Genomic DNA, 17,639 nt, shown 5'->3' with positions numbered 1-17,639 from the left:
CTGAGCCAGTAAGGGAAGTTTCTTCAAATATTTGGCAGTTTGAATTAGGTTCTTGGGCAACCAATTGCTGAATATTAATGCAGGGTATTCCCAGTCACATCACTGTAACTTTAAGAAAGTGTAAGACTTGGGGTTGGGGTGGAGGGAGGCAGCACGGTGTGTCATGCAGGTAACATAAGTGCTTTATTTGGTTTCCATCTTTGAAATTGACGTGGAGTCTAGTAGATCAGAGCAGGAACAAGTGATAGTAACTATCTGTCTATGCCGAAACATTTCACCATGTTGTGATCACAATAAATATATTCCCACTCTGTGTACATGACCGAACCTCCAAGTTAGCATAAGCCCCTCTCAGAATAGTCTTTAGACTGATGCCTCCGTAATTGTATTCTGGGGCCAGCTGGGGGCCAGCTGGTGGATCATCTCATGACTTATAGTGCACTATGCAGATAGTGAGAGGCAACATGTTGTAGTTAAGGTATTGAATTGGGATGTGGAAAACCCATTTGGATCCCCACACGTGTCTGGGAAGTTTTCTGGGTGACCTTGGCTTGTTGCATACTCTCAACCCTGACCCCGGCTAATATTTGGATTGGAGGCTCCCAAGGAATATCAGGATTGTGACGTGGAGGCAAGCTGTGGCAAACCACTTCCAAACCTCTCTTGCCCTACAGGATTGCCATAAGTCTGCTGTAACTTGATGGCAAAAAAAATGCAGATGGAATTCAGGGTCATTTACATCTTGTGATTCCATGACCATGCAGCACAAGCACAGAATCAGTTAATGGATACAAAATTTAGCATTCTTAGAATGACACATTTCTTCTTTTTCTAGCTTTTAAGAATGCAAAAGCAGAACAGAAAGACCTGTAAGCAGTGCCCCCAAATACCTTCAAAGCTGGAGGGATGGGGATTGAACCAGGAATTCTAGTTGTCAAGGCTTCGGTGCCCGTTATAGCTGTTTAAAGACAGATTTTAAGAAAAATAATTGATACTGCATAATTTAAACGAGTCACAAAGTTTAATTTCTGTAATGCACACCATTGAAAGTTGGGGTTTTTTTTAGCACACAGTATACCGGTATACAAGGGGAGGCGGCCCTCAGCATCTGAGTCAACAGGGGCACACTAGACCATTCTGCTTCACAACCAGGGTCAAATCTTTTCCCAGCAACTGAGACACTAGCAGAATTGCTGGACCAGCAGTGTGCGAAAAGGCAGCAGGCATGCCTTATTCTTGCCATCATCTCCCAGACCTGCACAGCCACCAGCCGAGTCCAAGGCAAATTCATAAGATGCTGTCAGTTCAGCTGGGCTTAGCTAGCGTCAAGCTTGTCTCACTAAGTACAACCCTCCTCTCTCCTCCCTCTCTGGATTGTGTCTGCTGGCACACTGACATCTCCATGGGTGCGGATGCTGATGTTTTTGGCATTTGAGCCAAAAGGTTGCCTATCCCTAGTGGTGAAGTCAAATTTTACTACTTGTGTATAGGCAAATGCCATTACAAACTAAGAACAATAAAACATTAAAATTAAAATGGCAAAAAATGGGTTTTATCACCCCCCACTGAAGCTGCCGCTTTCCATCTGGCCGGGCCCTGGGTTCCATCTTGGGTCCTACCTATCCCCTCCCTCTGCTGGCCTTTAGATCGGGCGCTTTGTTGTTTTAACTGGTATGTAATTTAACTGGTATGTTATGTAAGTTTTAAGTTTTAAAGTTTTAAGTTTTAATGAAATAAGCTGCACTCTTGTATTTGAAATGTTTTGCTGTTTGTTGTTTAATGTGCAGCCATTCTGTGAGCCGCCTCGAGCCCTTCGGGGGTGAGGCGGCTTATAAATCTCATAATAAATAAATACATACATACATAAATAAAATAAAACAATAAAATGAGCATTTCACAAAATATTAAAAAGAGACAAATTACAAATTAACTAAAACATCCACACTGATAATTCTGTAGACTTGCTGTCTTTGAGATCTCATTGGCCCTTATTGTTTTTCCTGCACAAGCAAACGGAGACATTCTGTAAGTAACATAAGAATCAGTGTCTAATAGTCAAAAATATCATCTTTTCAAGGTCAGATTGCCAGTTTAAACTTCTCAGTAATCCATCAAGAAATTTGGCCCTGGGTTCCACATATGGTGGACAAGATAAAACGTAATGTGGAAGATCCTCCACAACAGACTCCCCATGAATGCAATGCTGCTGTTCCTTTGGCAGTTTATTATATCTTCCAGGCAGTACTGCCATTGCCACGGTTTGGAAGTGCACAGAGGTAAAGGTTACTCTATCCTTTGAAATAGTAAGATTAACTAAATAAGGGGTTTGAGGTGGTCATTTTTAAAATAGTTTAAACCATGATGAAAATTGGGATTGCAGAATTGTTGTTCTGTTGATTAAATTATCAAAGCTGCACACCCAGTCCTTCAATGGACTCCTGTCCCTAATATACACAGTCTTGATTAAGTTGTGCTACAAGCAAAGAACTGGACAAAGAACTGCAGCCCCCTCTAGGCTAAAGATGCCTCCAGGGCAATGAAAAGACCTGCACAGCCACCAGCTAAGTCCAAGCAAATCTCTAAGACGCTGGGCAAGAAGGCTGGGTAAAAATGGTATTTGTGATCCCTTTTCAAGGAGCAGCACCCCACCAGGAATCTGGACATAAATTGAATAACTTTTGCAGGCTAATAGAATCCACCTGGAGGTTATAGCTTCTAGCTTCATCCCCTGCCTTGAGGCCCTGATACAGAAAGAACCATGTGGCAAGGGAATGCTGTGTGGAAGATTAATGGATGGGGGTGGGGTTGGCTTGGAAAACTCATTGAGATCTAAAGACCGTGGCATCTTTGCCTCCAGAACCAGGGGTATGAGGAAAAGATAAGGGGGCCTAGTTTGACAGGGTCTGAAGGGAGTGCTTACTGTCTAAAATGTTGACAAGAAGCACTTGCTCGGCAGTGGCCTGTGCATAGGTTCACCTTGACTTTCTGTATCAAAAGGTCCTTGAATCTACCTTGAAGATGGGTATTCTCCCGCCCCCCCCCCCCAAAAAAAAACAAACCACTGACAGAACTCACTGACTGTTAACTGTGAGAATTTGGTGGGCTATCCTATACCCTGTTCTGTTCCTTTGGAGATAACTGCTGGCTGGGTTTTCGTAGGGCTTTCAGCCAGAGATTTTATAGCACATGGTCAGGAAATTAAATCCAACCTGCATCCTTCAGGTTTCCCAAGATATCATAGCCCATTACTATTCCAATCTCAGTGAGTGAACATGGGGAGGGGGGCTTAGCAAAGAGGCTTGAATTTCTGAACAGCTTCGTCTCTTAGCAAGGGGAAGTGCTCCTTGTCTGAGAGTGACATCCGCTGCCGTGTGGTTGGATCAATGGCCATAAAGCTGTGTCTATATGATTTACAACTCCCTGAACACCTATGTGAGCTACACTGAGCACAGTAAAAGGGCTAGAGAACTAGGACATGTAAAAGGGCTGGAAAGAGAGCTGCAAGGGCAGCAGGGGGATGGGCTGTAAGGGTTTTTGTTTTTTTAAAAACTGCTGGACTCCTTGTTAGTGCAGAATTGGGACTGAATGGGACTTCCGCCAGCTGCATCCCAGTCCCACTTGAGCGTTCATCCAATGCCTCTTTAATTATTAACTCAACCATAATCAGAACTAGCTGGAGTTGCTTCTTCTCTGTGGGGCTGCTCCAAAGAGCTCTGGCTGGAAATACACTTCCAAGATTGTAGTACTATCACATGACAAATGTAAGGTGCATCCCAGAGTATATTTTTCTTCCCCCAGTCACTGCTGAAGATATGTCTGTTGCTCTGGACCTGAAAGAAAGACACAAACCTTGTCAGTGCTGCTTGGAATTCTAAAGCTTCCTGAAAGCTTGCTAAGCCTGCCTTGCCAAGCCTTCTTTGCTCTCCTCAAAAACCTACAGAAGAATTTCTAGGCTGAATCAGACTTTTAGTCTGGTTTTAAATAGTGATCTAATTTCCAAGTGGAGGGAACCCCACATTGAGCAAATATATAATTAGATATTCTTTGCTAGAGAAATCGTTTTCATTGCAGTTCAGATGTTCTCTGATTTTACTGTATTGATGCTGGGCTGGTATTGGGTGGGGTGTGAAGTGCAAAATGCATTTATACTAAAAAAGCTAGTATATTCCACTGGACTGATGGATGTGCTAGTATTTGAGAGATCTTAATCTCTTTTCTTCAATGAATTCATTATGTAACTTTAGGCGATACAGATTTTGATAACCTGTCACACAAGGGTATGTAAGCAAATACAATAAAAGCTGCAAAGCACTTTTCAAATTAAAAAGTGTGATAATTATCAGTTCCTTCCAATGTCTACTTTTCTAGTTGTCAATTCTTGCAGGACAAAATAACTTTAAAGGAATATTAGAATTTAGATCCACTGAGGTATCATGCTATACCCCTGAAGATGTGGTATCCCAAAATTTGGTAAGCTGACTTTCTGTACCTTCTATGCCCAAAAATTTGGGGATGATTCCAGCACTTTCCAGATGTCAACTGTACAGACAGAGCAGGTGGACACACAAAATGACTGTGCTTCTGCCAGGGGAAAAGCTCCATGAAGGCCCTAGAGATTCTGATCCATTAACTTACAACAATTATCTTGGGAATATCTTTGTATCTTGGGAATACAAAGAGGTGATATCTGGTAGCCTTGGAACTAGAACACTGGGTTCCGCTTCTTTTTGTGGCTTAAGTAGTGGCACTGGAATGGCCAGGGGGAGAAAGTCTAACCAACTCTGCTTTTATTTATTATGCTATGCTTGCAACATTGTGATCTGGTAATGAGACTGCACATTGGGGAACTTGATAGTGGCTATAGCTTTAAATCCCAGTTTGACCATTGTGACCATGGTTATTTACTTGTCTATTATGTTTCCTGTTGAGTTCATCAGGGTGCTCAGAAGAGGCTTCTCTGTAGGTGTTTGAAATATTCATGTTATATTTTTCTGTTTACCATCACTTTAAAAACTAGAAGGTTAACCAGTAAAAGGAACATCATAAGTTTAAAAAAAAAGGGAGGGGGTGAATGCAGCTTAAGTGTATCATCAGCTTTAAGAATGCCAGAATCTGAAAAATAATTATAGAGGCCAGACTTCTATATTAATTCATTATAGAACTCCTATACCACGTCTGAAACTGGTCCCAGTTAAAGGTAAAAGATACTGACCAAAGTATCTGATTCGCTGATCTTAAATAATCCAGATCCAATCCCCTTTCTGTTCCTCTCTGGAACTTGATGTGTCTTGGGTAGTTTGTGGCCTGCATTCTATAGCTGAAATCCTGATAATTAGATCCACTCCTATTTCCTGTGCCATTCCCTGAAGCGGAGCCTCTGTTTGTTCCAATAGTAGTTTGTTATGCTACATTTTGGCTAAGCTGTATGTGTAGTATGGTATTTCATCATATAATCCAAGCTCCAACTCCTATGAAAAAGGAAAACAGATATGCGTCCTTTCAGTTGCAGTTAATAAGGCTTGGAATTTGCAGAGTACATTCTTCTGTATGGTTCTTCCTTTTCTTACCTGCTTAGATGAGTAGCTGGCATTTTAAATGTCATGCTTGTTGATTTAGAGAATGGGACAATTTTGATTCTGGCTTCCAGTGCATTTAGGGTAATGGTGCTTTACTGCTAATCCCTTCTACAATTTGAAGCCTTCCTTCATCATAATTAAAGATAGAAATCTAGCTTTAGAAATCCTGTACATTTCCTGGAGAGGTTGTTTCTAAATAAACACATAAATATAGCACTGAAATAGCCACCCAGTGTTCCAAGGCAGTTGTGAATCTAAAGCTGTACGTATGCACAAACTCTTAACCACTAAAAGGAAGTGCCTCATTCTGTGTTTTGTGCTCTGGGTGCTTTCATGGGGCATATGTCTCAAAAATAACATGATTATTTGCTGGAGAAGTTAAAAACAAAAACACCATCAAAATGTAGTTATACAAACGGAACTTGCATGGCTATGATGTGCAACACAATCCTGAAGGAAAACATCCATCAGCTCTTATTTGCTAGGATTATACAATTCCACAGAACACTGAATGCCCCTAAAACAGATACCAAAAACTCCATAGTGTTCACTTTTCTCAACCTGTCTACGGTTTATTTATTTACATTTTATTTACATTTTATTTATTTACATTTTTAATCTCCACTTTTCTCCCCAATAGGAACTCACAGCAGGTTGCACCATAATTTCCCCTCTTCCATTTCATTCTTACAACAACAACCCTGTGACATAAATTGGCCTGAAAGGGACTAACTGCCCCAAGATCATCCAGTGAGCATCCACAGCAGAGGGAGGGTTTGTACTGGGTCTCCCAGATACTAGCCTGATGCTCTAACCATTACACAGCACTGGCTGTCACGGTGTCTTGCTCAGTGTTTCATTACACTTTTACTGTGGGACTTATGATATTTACTGGTTGTTTTGATTTCTCTAAATCATAGGATTGAGAGGGTATTCTCCCTTCACAAAGTTCCATACAAAATTGAATTAAAGTCTTATCGGTACCGAAAAAATGTGGATAATTCAAGCTCCAGGAACCAATCACCAGATAGCTATGGAAAACCTTCAAACCTGAGGATTTTAAATTGCTGTTGTGAGTTGTAATAAGAAAGACATCTCTGTTTAGGCCAGATGTGCGAGGTTGTGCCCCAGGTCAGCACGCTACCAGACTAAGGTGAAAACATGGTGAACTTGGATTGATATTATACAAATGTTATAGAAAGACTTGTAATTGAATTCACTTTCTAAAATGAGAGAGAAGATTGTTCAAGCACGTCTTTATTGGTCTCACTTCCACACTCCAAAGCTTCAGCCTATTCCTAGATGTGTACTTGGCGATTGTGATTATTCAGAAATAATGCAGGCATTCAGCACATGTTTAAAGGTACTCCCTTGGCATATTTTCCTCAACTTGAACTCTACACCAGGTTGCCAGCCTTGTTCCCAGTGGTGGCTCAGTGCTGCTAATAGCTGCATGGCATGAAAATATCCAGAAGAAGCCAAGCAACTGTCACCACCCCAAAGATTCCCTAGCAGTAGTTAGAACCACTGGTAGGGGAAGAGATGGCAATCTCAGTCTTGAATCGGGATGCCAGCCACCAGGTGGGACCTGGAGATCCTCTGGAATTACAGATCTCCAGACCATAGAGATAAGTTCCCCTAGAGAACGTGGCTGCTTTGGAAGGTGGATTCTGCTGCGTTGTACCCCACTGAGGTTGCTGTTCTCCACAGGCTCCATCCTCAGCTCTCAAGGAGTTTCTCAAACTGGATTTGGCAACCCCACTCCTACCTCCCATGAGAAGGGCAGGGAGAATGGACACCTGGCAACCCTCGTCCTAAATGCAGGCTCAGGGCCAAGTAGGGGCCTGCCAAAGAGGAAAGACAGAGTCGTCATGTTATAGACATTTATAAAAGACCCCAACTCATAACATATTTTGGGATTTGTAATCATGGATTAGATGATCATAGGATGCCTCTTAGCACCAAGAAGCCTGTTTACAACTTTGGGCTTTGGGACTATTATAAACTATTAGAAACCAAATTGTTCAAATAAGCAGGAACTGGAATTCTCAAACACCAGTTTGCTACACACACACACACACACCCCAATACAATTGGATTAGTCCTTGGTTTCTGTTATTAATTCAAAACAAGCCCCAGCAAAATCCCATGCATCTTTATTTGAAGGAGAGTCTCACTTCAGTACAGTTCCCTTCTAGGTATTATGAGCAAAGTATTCATAGGGAAAAGAAAACGCTTGCTTTTATGCTACTCAAAACCTTTTTGCCTCCCCCCACTATTTAATTAAAACTATTTGGGCGCTATACTTGGAACGGATGAAGCCTCCCAAAGTAGCAAAGTTGCCCTGTGATGTGGGTTTTTCATATTTCAAAGCAGAAGAGTCCCAAATCCCGTTTAGACCGGAGAACTGGCGGCTGCTGGAGCAACCCGAGGACACTCATGGTGGAAGGCGGCCTGGCTCTTCCTTGCAGGTCTCCTCCGCCTCGGGCAGCTCTGCCTGCCGAGGATGGCCGGCATCGCCTCCCGCCTGCGCCTTCTCTTCCCGGCTGCCTCGCATCCCCTTTCCCTCCCTGGGATTTCCCTGTTTCTCTGTCTGGATCTGTCTCTCCCTTTTGTTTTTCTCAGGCTAGGCATGGCAGAGCCCTCCCTCTTTCATGCGATCAGAGCAGCCCCTGGAGCGGCGGAGGGGGGGGGGGGAGGAGGAGAGAAGGGCCTCCTCCCTCCCTCCTCCTCCTCGGATAGCTTCTGGGCCTCTTTCTGAAAGGCACGGGGAGGTGCGTGTGCGTGTGTGTGTGTACGCGAGAGCGAGCGTGTGTGCAATAGCAGAGCCTCCTCCATACCCCAACAGAGGGCCTGAGACAGCAGCAGGAGCAGCCATTGTTCAGGGAAAACCTTGCAAACAAAGGACGGGCTTCCTCTTTTTCGCTGAAGCCTTCCTGTTCCTGCTCGCTGCCATTCGCTCAGCTAGGCCTCTCGGCAGCTCCCCGACTCCGGTCCTGTTGAAGCCCGGCTCCTGCCTTTTATTATTTTCATTTTAAACTTTTTTCCTCTCTCCATGGCTGGGTGGGAGTAAAGCACCCGCGGGCGGCGATGTGCTGAGTTGCTGTCCTGCATTCTCCCGCTTCCCCAGCCCCGCAAGAGCGACGCTCCAACACTTCTCCCCAGGTAAGACTCCCGGTCGCTTCTGGCAGTCAGATCAAGTTTGGGGACACCGGGGATCCCCGGTTGCCAGGAAAGGTCGGTGGCAGCTAACAGGCTGCGGTGAATTTCAATGGCTTCTTCCCTAGCCATGGGCTCTTGGATGCAGGGGTGAAGGGGTGGTAAGTGATCGGGGCAGGTTTGTAATGCCAGATCCCTGTGAGGGTGTGCAAGTAACTGGATAAAAAGGTGACACTAACTCCAGTTCGTGCCTGAGGATTGCTGTTCATGCTTGAATGGGGGAGAAAAAAGAATCACCCACAAGGAACTTACTGTTTCTCTCCTGTGTTTCTTCTCTCCCTCTCCCTCGTTTTCTTCGGGTGCTGGTGCTGTAAGATAGTTGTGTGTGTAAAGTGTCTTAGTCACAGATGAGTTAAGGCAGCTCCAGCAAGGGCCTTTCAAGGCAAGTGATTAAGCAGAGGTGGTTTGCTATTCCTTTCCTTTGCAAAGTCTTCCTCGTTGGACTGACGACAGCTGGCTATGCCATGCTGCCTTCCCTTCTGGTAAGACCACTGCAACTTGCTTATTAAGAAAAAGGGGAAATAAAGGAACTGGGGGAAATTCAGCAGTCACCTGAGACTTCCACCCAAAGCCAAACTCAGAAAGTTTTTGACGATCTGTTCCTTTGGTTCCATGGTCTGGGATGTGTGAGGTGGCCAGTGTGCAGAGTGCTGCACCTGCAGCACTACCTGCTTCCAAGTATCTGATGCATCGAGGGTGGAAATTGTCGGACTTTGGAAAAGAGTGGTGGAAATAGGTTTATGAGGTGGGAGGGTAGGTCCCTGGTGATGTGCCGCACTAGGGGTCGCAATGTGAGTGTTGTGAATGTTCTGGTTTTCTGTTTATCTCCCGCTGTCAGTCTGCACTTGCCATAGACATACCCCCCCCCCCATTTCTTTTACAAAGGAAAAAATAGTTTACAATGCTAAGTCGAGAACTCCTTCCACTGGAAACCCCATTGCAAGTTTTTCCAGTTTGCACTCTACCACTAGATTAGAAGTGGACTGAGGGGGTGGAGGGTGGAGCTTGTCTCTCTTCAGAAGGTATCTGTTGGAGTTATAGCCAAGCTGGTTGGAGGCTCTTTGGTTAAACCTCCTGCTCTACCAGTGTTCCTCCTCCCAGAGATTTTTCTGAATTCAGGATAAATGTATTTGAATCTCTAGGCTCATGAAGAAGAGGAGTTTGGATTTATGCCCCACTTCTCTCTCCTGTAAGGAGACCCAAGGCACCTTGCAAACTACTTTTCCCTTCCTCTCCCCAAGCAGACACCTTGTGAGGTAGGTTGGGTCTGAGAGAGTTCTAAAGAACTGTGATTAGCCCAAGATTAGCCCAGCTGGCATCATGTGTAGGAATGGGGAAACAAACCCAGTTCACCAGATAAGAGTCCGCCGCTCATGTATAGGAGTGGGGGATCAAACCCAGTTCTCCAGATTAGAGTCCATCTGCTCTTAACCACTACATCATGGTGGGTTGTTACTCTGGGAGTAAGCATAGATACTTATTTCATCATTGCCATGATAATTCTTAATATCTTTCAGTCCCAGCATTCTGGTCTATCTTGGTGGGTGGATGACTTAAATGTATATTGTGAATGAGCAGTTCCCTGCAGCCTCCTATATTCACTGTAATACTTCCATGAGGGGAGCTCAGATGCTTGGAGGCTATCAGATTCTGGCTAATTCTGAACATTTGGATGGTTGACTTGAGCCAGCATAAAGGGAAGGGAATAGTGATCTATTAAGGAGTAAATCTCATCTGCATTCAGCTCTAAATCAAAGTTTGAGTTGTTTGTAGGGCAAGTGGTGGTTAAACTAGTTCTATATAGCTGACCATTATCTTAATGTGTGTTGAAGCTACTTTAGAATAGTAGAGCATCATTTTTATATAGAGTTTTGCCTCAAGCTGGTTGTATGTTCAAATGTTAGAACTCCATTTGGTGTGCAAGGGCTCCACTAGAGAACTTGAATTTCCAGTCTAATATCTCCCCTTGTTTCTTGCCCAGAACAATAATTTGTAAAAACCAGTGGTTAGGAGAGGGAATTGTTCTAGTTTGAGGGTATGACTGGGACACCTGCAGAATTTTAAGCTTGATGATCTTCCCTTCAAGATTCTATTCTTGTTTTTTTGGGGGGTGGGGGGGGAATTTAAGGAGAATTTTTGGATTTTTGTTTGTGCACAAAGTTATCACACTCTAAGAAAAGTTAAGGCAATGAGGTAGAATAAAAGTTTCCCTAGAACAGGGGTAGGGAACCTTTAACACTCAAAGAGCCATTTGGACCCGTTTTCCACGGGAAAAGAAAACACTTGGAGCCGCAAATAATTTTTGACATTTAAAATAAAGATAACACTATATATATATATATAGAGGTTTTTTTACCTTTTACTCCGCTCATTCTGAGAAGTGCATGAAGCCAGCGGCTCAGCTCATGGAGCCACAGTGCAAGGGCAGAAGAGCCGCATGCGGCTCTCGAGCCGCAGGTTCCCTACCCCTGCCCTAGAATATCTGGTGACTGGTTGCTGTACACAAGAACTACCCACCATCTGCCCTCCAAAGCCGAGATTTCCTTCTCTGACTTTGAGGATTGGATGTCTTCTCCGGCACTAGAAAGCAACAGTAACAGTCTCCAGCACAATGCTGTGCTCAGTAGCAGAATCTTTTTAGAAGGTCAAGCGAAGTGCATAGGTCAGTTCTCTAGTTAGTCAATTTGTTTATCACACCACTTATTTGGAATGCCCTAGCTCAGGGGTAGGGAACCTGTGGCTCTCCAGATGTTCAGGAACTACAATTCCCATCAGCCTCTACCAGCATGGCCAATTGGCCATGCTGACAGAGGCTGATGGGAATTGTAGTTCCTGAACATCTGGAGAGCTGCAGGTTCCCTACCCCTGCCCTAGCTACTCTCTTAATTGTATTGTTGAATAACTGTATGATTTGGAGCAGTATAATGACAAAGCACCTCCTTTTATGGTGTTTGCAAAATAAATATATGTTTACTTTTATGCTATCCCATTCCTGATAGCATCAATGAAGAAATCTCTGTACAACTGATATTGGTAACCTGAGTGTTTGCTGGAAAGTAATGTATGAATGTTGTGTCTCACTTGGAATTCCAAGGGTCACTTTAATCTTTGGCAAGATAATAGAGTGGTGTATTTCATACTTTTTCCATCTTTAAGCTTTAGATGGAAAAAGTATGAAATATACCACTATATCACTGAGGCGGATTGAACACGCTGTCCTGATTAACTGTTGTGTTGTGTTGGGAATTTTTTTAAATTTTCAAACTTCCAGATCCACATCTCTGCGAGCATGCGCAGAACGACCCTATGTGGAAACGAAGAAATGGGCAATTAAAGCGAAGCACTGTTTCCACACGCCTCCATGTAGTTGGATCCAATGTGTAGCACTACTTTGTATTGCCTTCTATTCAGTCAATCAATCAAAACTGGCCCCATGTTGCTTTGTATCCACGTGGCTCTCTGGTCTGCAAAATTTAAAAAAAGGCTGCGCGCATATCGCTCACAGCCCACTGCGTTCTCATTGGATGGGAGGCTCCACGTCACTACCAACGGTGGGACAAACGAATCCGTATTAACCCCCTCCCCAACTTCCCCACCGCTCCAGATTGCCCACGTGTTTTTTGAAAAGGTCTACTTTCTTGTAGGTTCTAAAATAACACGTCCTGGGGGGGGCGGGGGCGGGGGGGGAACGCCAGAAACAGGATGAAAGCATATTCAGCGCTGGTGCAGTGGGGAGTTCTGCTGGAAACCTGGATATTTTGTGTGATGAGAACACATCTAATCCTCAGTGGGGAATCATCCTATGATATAGACCAGGGGTAGGGAACCTGCGGCTCTCCAGATGTTCAGGAACTACAATTCCCATCAGCCCCTACCAGCATGGCCAATTGGCCATGCTGACAGAGGCTGATGGGAATTGTAGTTCCTGAACATCTGGAGAGCCGCAGGTTCCCTACCCCTGATATAGACAAATCTCTTGAGTAAGCTGCCTATCTCAGTATGTTTTCTTTGTGCAGTGAAGGGGGCAGTCGTTCTGTAGGGACATAATTTTTTGCTAAGTTACTTAATGTTGCAACGGGTGGTTGGAATGTATTGAACTTGGAACTACCATTTAAAGCTGGCCTTTATTGTGGTTTGATTGTCCTAACTGAATGTCACAACCTGGGTGAGCACAAGGACCTGTCTTTTCCGGTATCTTACCTAATAAAGTCTGCTGTTTCAGAGGACAGTGCAAAACCATTAGTGTTTAGGCATGATTTGTCTATTTCCAAGATAATTTTTTTTCTTTCTATTGATTTCATTGCTTTTCTGTTTCATTCTGTTGCTTTTGGAATCTGATCTAATGGCAATGTGGCTTTTCATTATGCTTCTTCATTTAGATGTCGAATTCCACAGCAGAGAGTCCTAGCCCAGACTCTGCAGGCCCTTGGCATTACATTTAAATCCTGCCACCCACTCTCTGAAGCTCTGTGCTGATGCCAGCCCATGGAGGCTCAAGGTTACACAACATTTTGCTGATCAAGCTGACAAGTACCATTTTAAAAAGGATGCAAATCATACTTCATTCTCTCTACATCTTTGCCAAGGCCTTCAAGCTACTCTGAAGAATATGATCTCTTCATTTTGTTAAAATACCTGCTTTTCTTTTTGTAGATTACACTTGCAGCCAAGTATTATTAAAGGGTTAATTTGCTGAGAGTTTGTGTTATCTTTGGATGGACAATTAACTGGCATTGGGAGTATTAAAACAAAATAAGTGTGTTTTGCAAAAGGGAATTTGTCCATCTATTCTATTGTAAGTTGTATGAGTTCCATCTGGTTATACAGATGGTACATCTTATACTGAGAAGTGATGTGTAATATCCCCTTTTGGACGTTACACCAGAAACATAAATGACCATCATATATGCTTTTGCTGTAAACACAAAACAATCTTGTGTCTTGTTTCAGTAGATTTTGAAATGGCTAAAATGAAGCAGACATTTAGAGTTATTCTTTGACTTTATATTGACTTTAACAGGCTTCTCAGCCTCCTTGGTTGCTTTGTGGTTCAGAGCTCATCATGATTTGGCCAGGAGATATTGGTAGTCCTCGGACTTTAAAAAGTGAGAGGACTGTTCCAGTAATTAGATCTTCTTGGTGTCCTCCTCCTCCCCCGAAGAGAACTCCACCTCCTCCCTTTCCTCGAATTCTGAGTTTTAGGACTCTAGTGAAGCTCTATCAGGGCTAAGCCTGACTCTTTTAAGGGCTGCCTTGGTCTTCCATGCAAGGGGTGTGGGTGGGGCTTTTGTTATCTCTAGAAGGGGGGGGGCAAGGGGATAGTCAGAGTCCTCCTGGGGCGGGACAGTAGCACTGTTGCTCTGAATATTGGCTCTGAAGAGATCGATAATCTCTTCCCTATTTGTGGTTCTCTCACGGCTAAAAGAATCCTGAATAAACACAGCCACCTCAAAAGTAAGCGTGCCTGCCCGGTCGGATTGTGTCTTATTTAGTCACCTTCAGGTGCCTTGCTTGCAGAAAACTCCTTCGGAGCTGTGGACAGACCTCTGGTGCTCTGCTGTTCACTCCCACTGTGGGCCTGGAGTTTCTCTGCCGTTATGCACGCTTTGGCGCCATCTTGGGCGCATGTCTCTTTTTGGCACCAATGTTCTCTTGGCTGGGGGTCTTTCTGGCGGCATCCTGGGTCTGGGCAGCCCTCTCGGGACGTGTCTTCTCTTGACTTGCATGGAGGCTCCAGCCATGGTGGCGCTGCCTTCCTCATTGGAGGAATGCTCGTCTTGGCAAGGCATTCTCCTGTTGTCTCTTCTCCCCTTTCAGTACTACTGCAAGCCACTTTGCCTGGAAAGCATGGACCTGCTCTAGTGCAAAGGCACTAGTGGTTGTTGTTCCAGTTCTCAAAATGGAGGACTGTTTCCTCTTCCCACGCCAGAGCACAGAGACGGGGAGGAAAAATCCCCCTTTGCAGGTAGGAGGAGGGAAGGAGACCATAAGATGAACCTCAAGAAGAGCTCTTCCTATTGCTGATCACTACAGCTCAGAGTCCAACCCAGAATTTCTCCTGTCACAGTGCTATAAATATAATTGAAACAATAGTTCAGTATTCTTTAAAATGATGTCTTAAATTGGTGAATGTGTACGGGTCACTATTACAAAGAATAAAAATGCTAGTTGTAAGGAATTTCTATCTCAAGCATAGCAAGCCAAGTGTAGCAAATTTTGAGTTGCTTAGTAGATCATTGTAAAAAGTACCCAATTTCAGATAATTACAGTCAACAAACTACCTTTTTTCAGGCAATAATCCCCTCAGATGGCAAACATTAATATACATCTGCTCAGGTAGCACAGGGTGCAGATGTTTTTTTCAACTCTCTTGCAAGTATGGGGTATATTTGCAATTTTTCCTTCAGAAAACAAAGACATTTATACTTCTACATTCTATAAGTAGTACAGTTTTATATGTTAGGTTATAAAGTATACATTTTAAATTCGTGAATTGGTGGAATACGTTGAAATTTGGCTGGAAAGTAAGTATCACGTACACTTTTCCCCTAAAAAATTTCCCCCAAAATTTGTCCAGCTTCAAAGATTTTTCAACTTTAAATTTTTTGGGAAATTTTACATCTCTGCCAAGGACCATCTCTACCTAGTAGTTCAGTTCATCATTCGAAGCTTTGTTTTGAGGGTCAACTGTTAGGCCGTTTCCGCACGGGCAGAAAATGACGGCCTGGAGACGGTAAAAACCGTCTCCAGGTGTTTCGACTGGCATCGGGCGCAGCTGCAGCGCAGCCGCCGCCTTTGCGCTTCACCCAGTTGGTATCATAGCCGTGATTCCCAGAACGCCAGCGCCGGCTTCGGAATATCGCCGCCGGAAGCCGCTGTCAACGGCAGAGGCTTTCCACGCACCTCCCCACCCGGCATTCACCTTGTCCTCATTCGTCACAGGCCTGGGGACACGCCTCTGCCCTGGCGCCGGCCGAAGCGCCAAGAGGGTTAGGGTGAGGTCCCCAGGCCTCGGGCGACCGGAGGCCCAGGGACAAGCCGGCCTGGCGAAGCACCGATTCCGGCCAGGGCTGGCTGCCTGCGTTTCCCGGACCGTCCGCGGGCGACAGTCTCAGCGCTCTTCGGTCGGCCCGGTGAAGCGCCGACCAACCAGTCAAGCTTCCGCTGCCGTGCGAAAACGGCCTTAGATTGGTGAGGACACTTTCTACTTGGACAAGGGCATCCTTGGTGGCTATCTTGTTCCATGCAGTGGTCTCTGAAGCTGTGAAAAAGGTACCTATACCCTTGAGGCATTTAAAAATTATGTAAAACAATACTGTTTACATGTGGTTTTTTGATCTGTAAGAGACATGTTATCAGGTGATCAAGAATGTGAGATCTAAGAAGTTCTTTGTGTTTTTTATGTATTATGGTTTTAGGTTTGTGAATATGTTAATTTTTATTTGCCACTTTGAGTTCTGCAGAGCAGGAGAAAAGTGGAATATAAATAAATGTATTCTCTTCTGTATGGAATGCCTACACGTATGGTTAGTCTCGGGTGACAAGGATCTTGCTGACAGGAGTTGGAAGGCATGGAAGTCATGTATAGAAGGCAGTTCCCTTCACTTTTCTTGGGAATACTCACCTATAAGGAGCAGGGACTGGCCCTATAGCTCAAACAGTTGTAACAGAGACGAGCAGTAAGAAATTAACTGGTTGGAAGAGGAAATAGGTGCCTGGTACTCTCCTTTCTGACCAAGCCGTATTTTGGCAAAGAGACCCATGGTACAGAGCGGTAAGCCGCAGAACTGCTGTCAAAGCTCTGCCCACAATCTGAGTTCAATCCTAACAGAAGTCAGTTTCAGGTAGTCGGCTCAAAGTTGACTCAGCCTTCCAGCCTTCCAAGATTTGGTAAAATGAGTGGTCATCTTGTTGGGGATCAGTGCCTTGCTGGGGAAGGCAATGGCAAACCACCTTGTATACACACTCTGGCTTGTAAAAGTTGTGATGGAACCCCATAGGTCCGTAATGACATAGTGCTCGCACAACCTTTATGTACCTTGGAAGAGGGGCTACTGGATTATCAGAAGATGACAGCAATGAAGAAGAGTTGGTATACCCCTCTTTTCTTTCCTGTAAAGAGTCTCAAAGCGGCTTACAATCACCTTCTCTTCCCACAATAGGCACCTTCTGAGGTAGATGGGGCTGAGAGAGTTCAACAAGAATTGTGACTTGCTTAAGGTCACCCAGCAGGCTTCTTGTAGGACAGTGGTTCCCAACCTAGGGTATGTGTACCCCTTGGGGTACGTGCCAGAGTGTTTGGAGGTATGTGGGGAAAAATTACGTAATGGGTTTGCTAATATGGGGGGGGGGGTACAATTGTAAGGAAATGGGTAGCCAAGGGGGATGCAAGTGGGAAGAGGTTGGGAGCCACTGTTGTAGGAGAATGGGGAAAACAAACCCAGTTTGCAAAATAAAAATCTTCTGTTCATTTGGAGGGGTGGGGAATCAAACCCAGTTCTCCAGATTTAGAGTCCACTGTTCTTAACATGCCACTATGCTGACTCATGGAGGTGCAGGCACTAGTAACCAAACCACCACAGAGAATTTCATGACCAAAATAACTTATACCAAGGATTTACAGTTGTTGACTGGTTCCATCTTTCTAATGTCAGGATGCAGGCATATCTCCTTAGTTCTACCATCTCCCTGAGGAGCCAGGAGGGTTATAAAGCCAATCTGACAATTTAATGTCCATTCCACCAGAGGCTGTTGAGTGCTGTAATACTAATTAATAACAATATTAATACTAATTACTAGTCATATTTTCATTTTGAAACTTTGAAAATATTTAGATGTTGGGCA

The 17,639-nt window shown here is 44.2% G+C and overlaps 1 protein-coding gene across 3 annotated transcripts in view; it reads left to right on the top strand.

Annotated features, from left to right (window-relative positions):
- LDB1 (LIM domain binding 1) overlaps positions 1–17,639 on the top strand; it is a 75,564-nt gene that overhangs the window by 19,969 nt on the left and 37,956 nt on the right. Inside the window, exon 1 of one of the 3 annotated variants that reach the window (XM_048505346.1) lies at positions 8,311–8,741. The exons of the other annotated variants lie outside the window; for them this stretch is intronic. The gene's annotated coding sequence lies outside the window, so the exon portion shown is untranslated. Of the gene's footprint in view, positions 1–8,310; positions 8,742–17,639 lie in introns of those variants that run through there. 3 annotated transcript variants of the gene reach the window in all.

Source organism: Sphaerodactylus townsendi, linkage group LG08 (genome assembly GCF_021028975.2).
Source record: "Sphaerodactylus townsendi isolate TG3544 linkage group LG08, MPM_Stown_v2.3, whole genome shotgun sequence".
In the NCBI taxonomy this organism is placed as follows: Eukaryota; Metazoa; Chordata; class Lepidosauria; order Squamata; family Sphaerodactylidae; genus Sphaerodactylus; species Sphaerodactylus townsendi.
The sequence above is the reverse complement of the archived record's forward strand: the minus strand, read 5'-3'. Positions and strand labels throughout refer to the sequence as shown.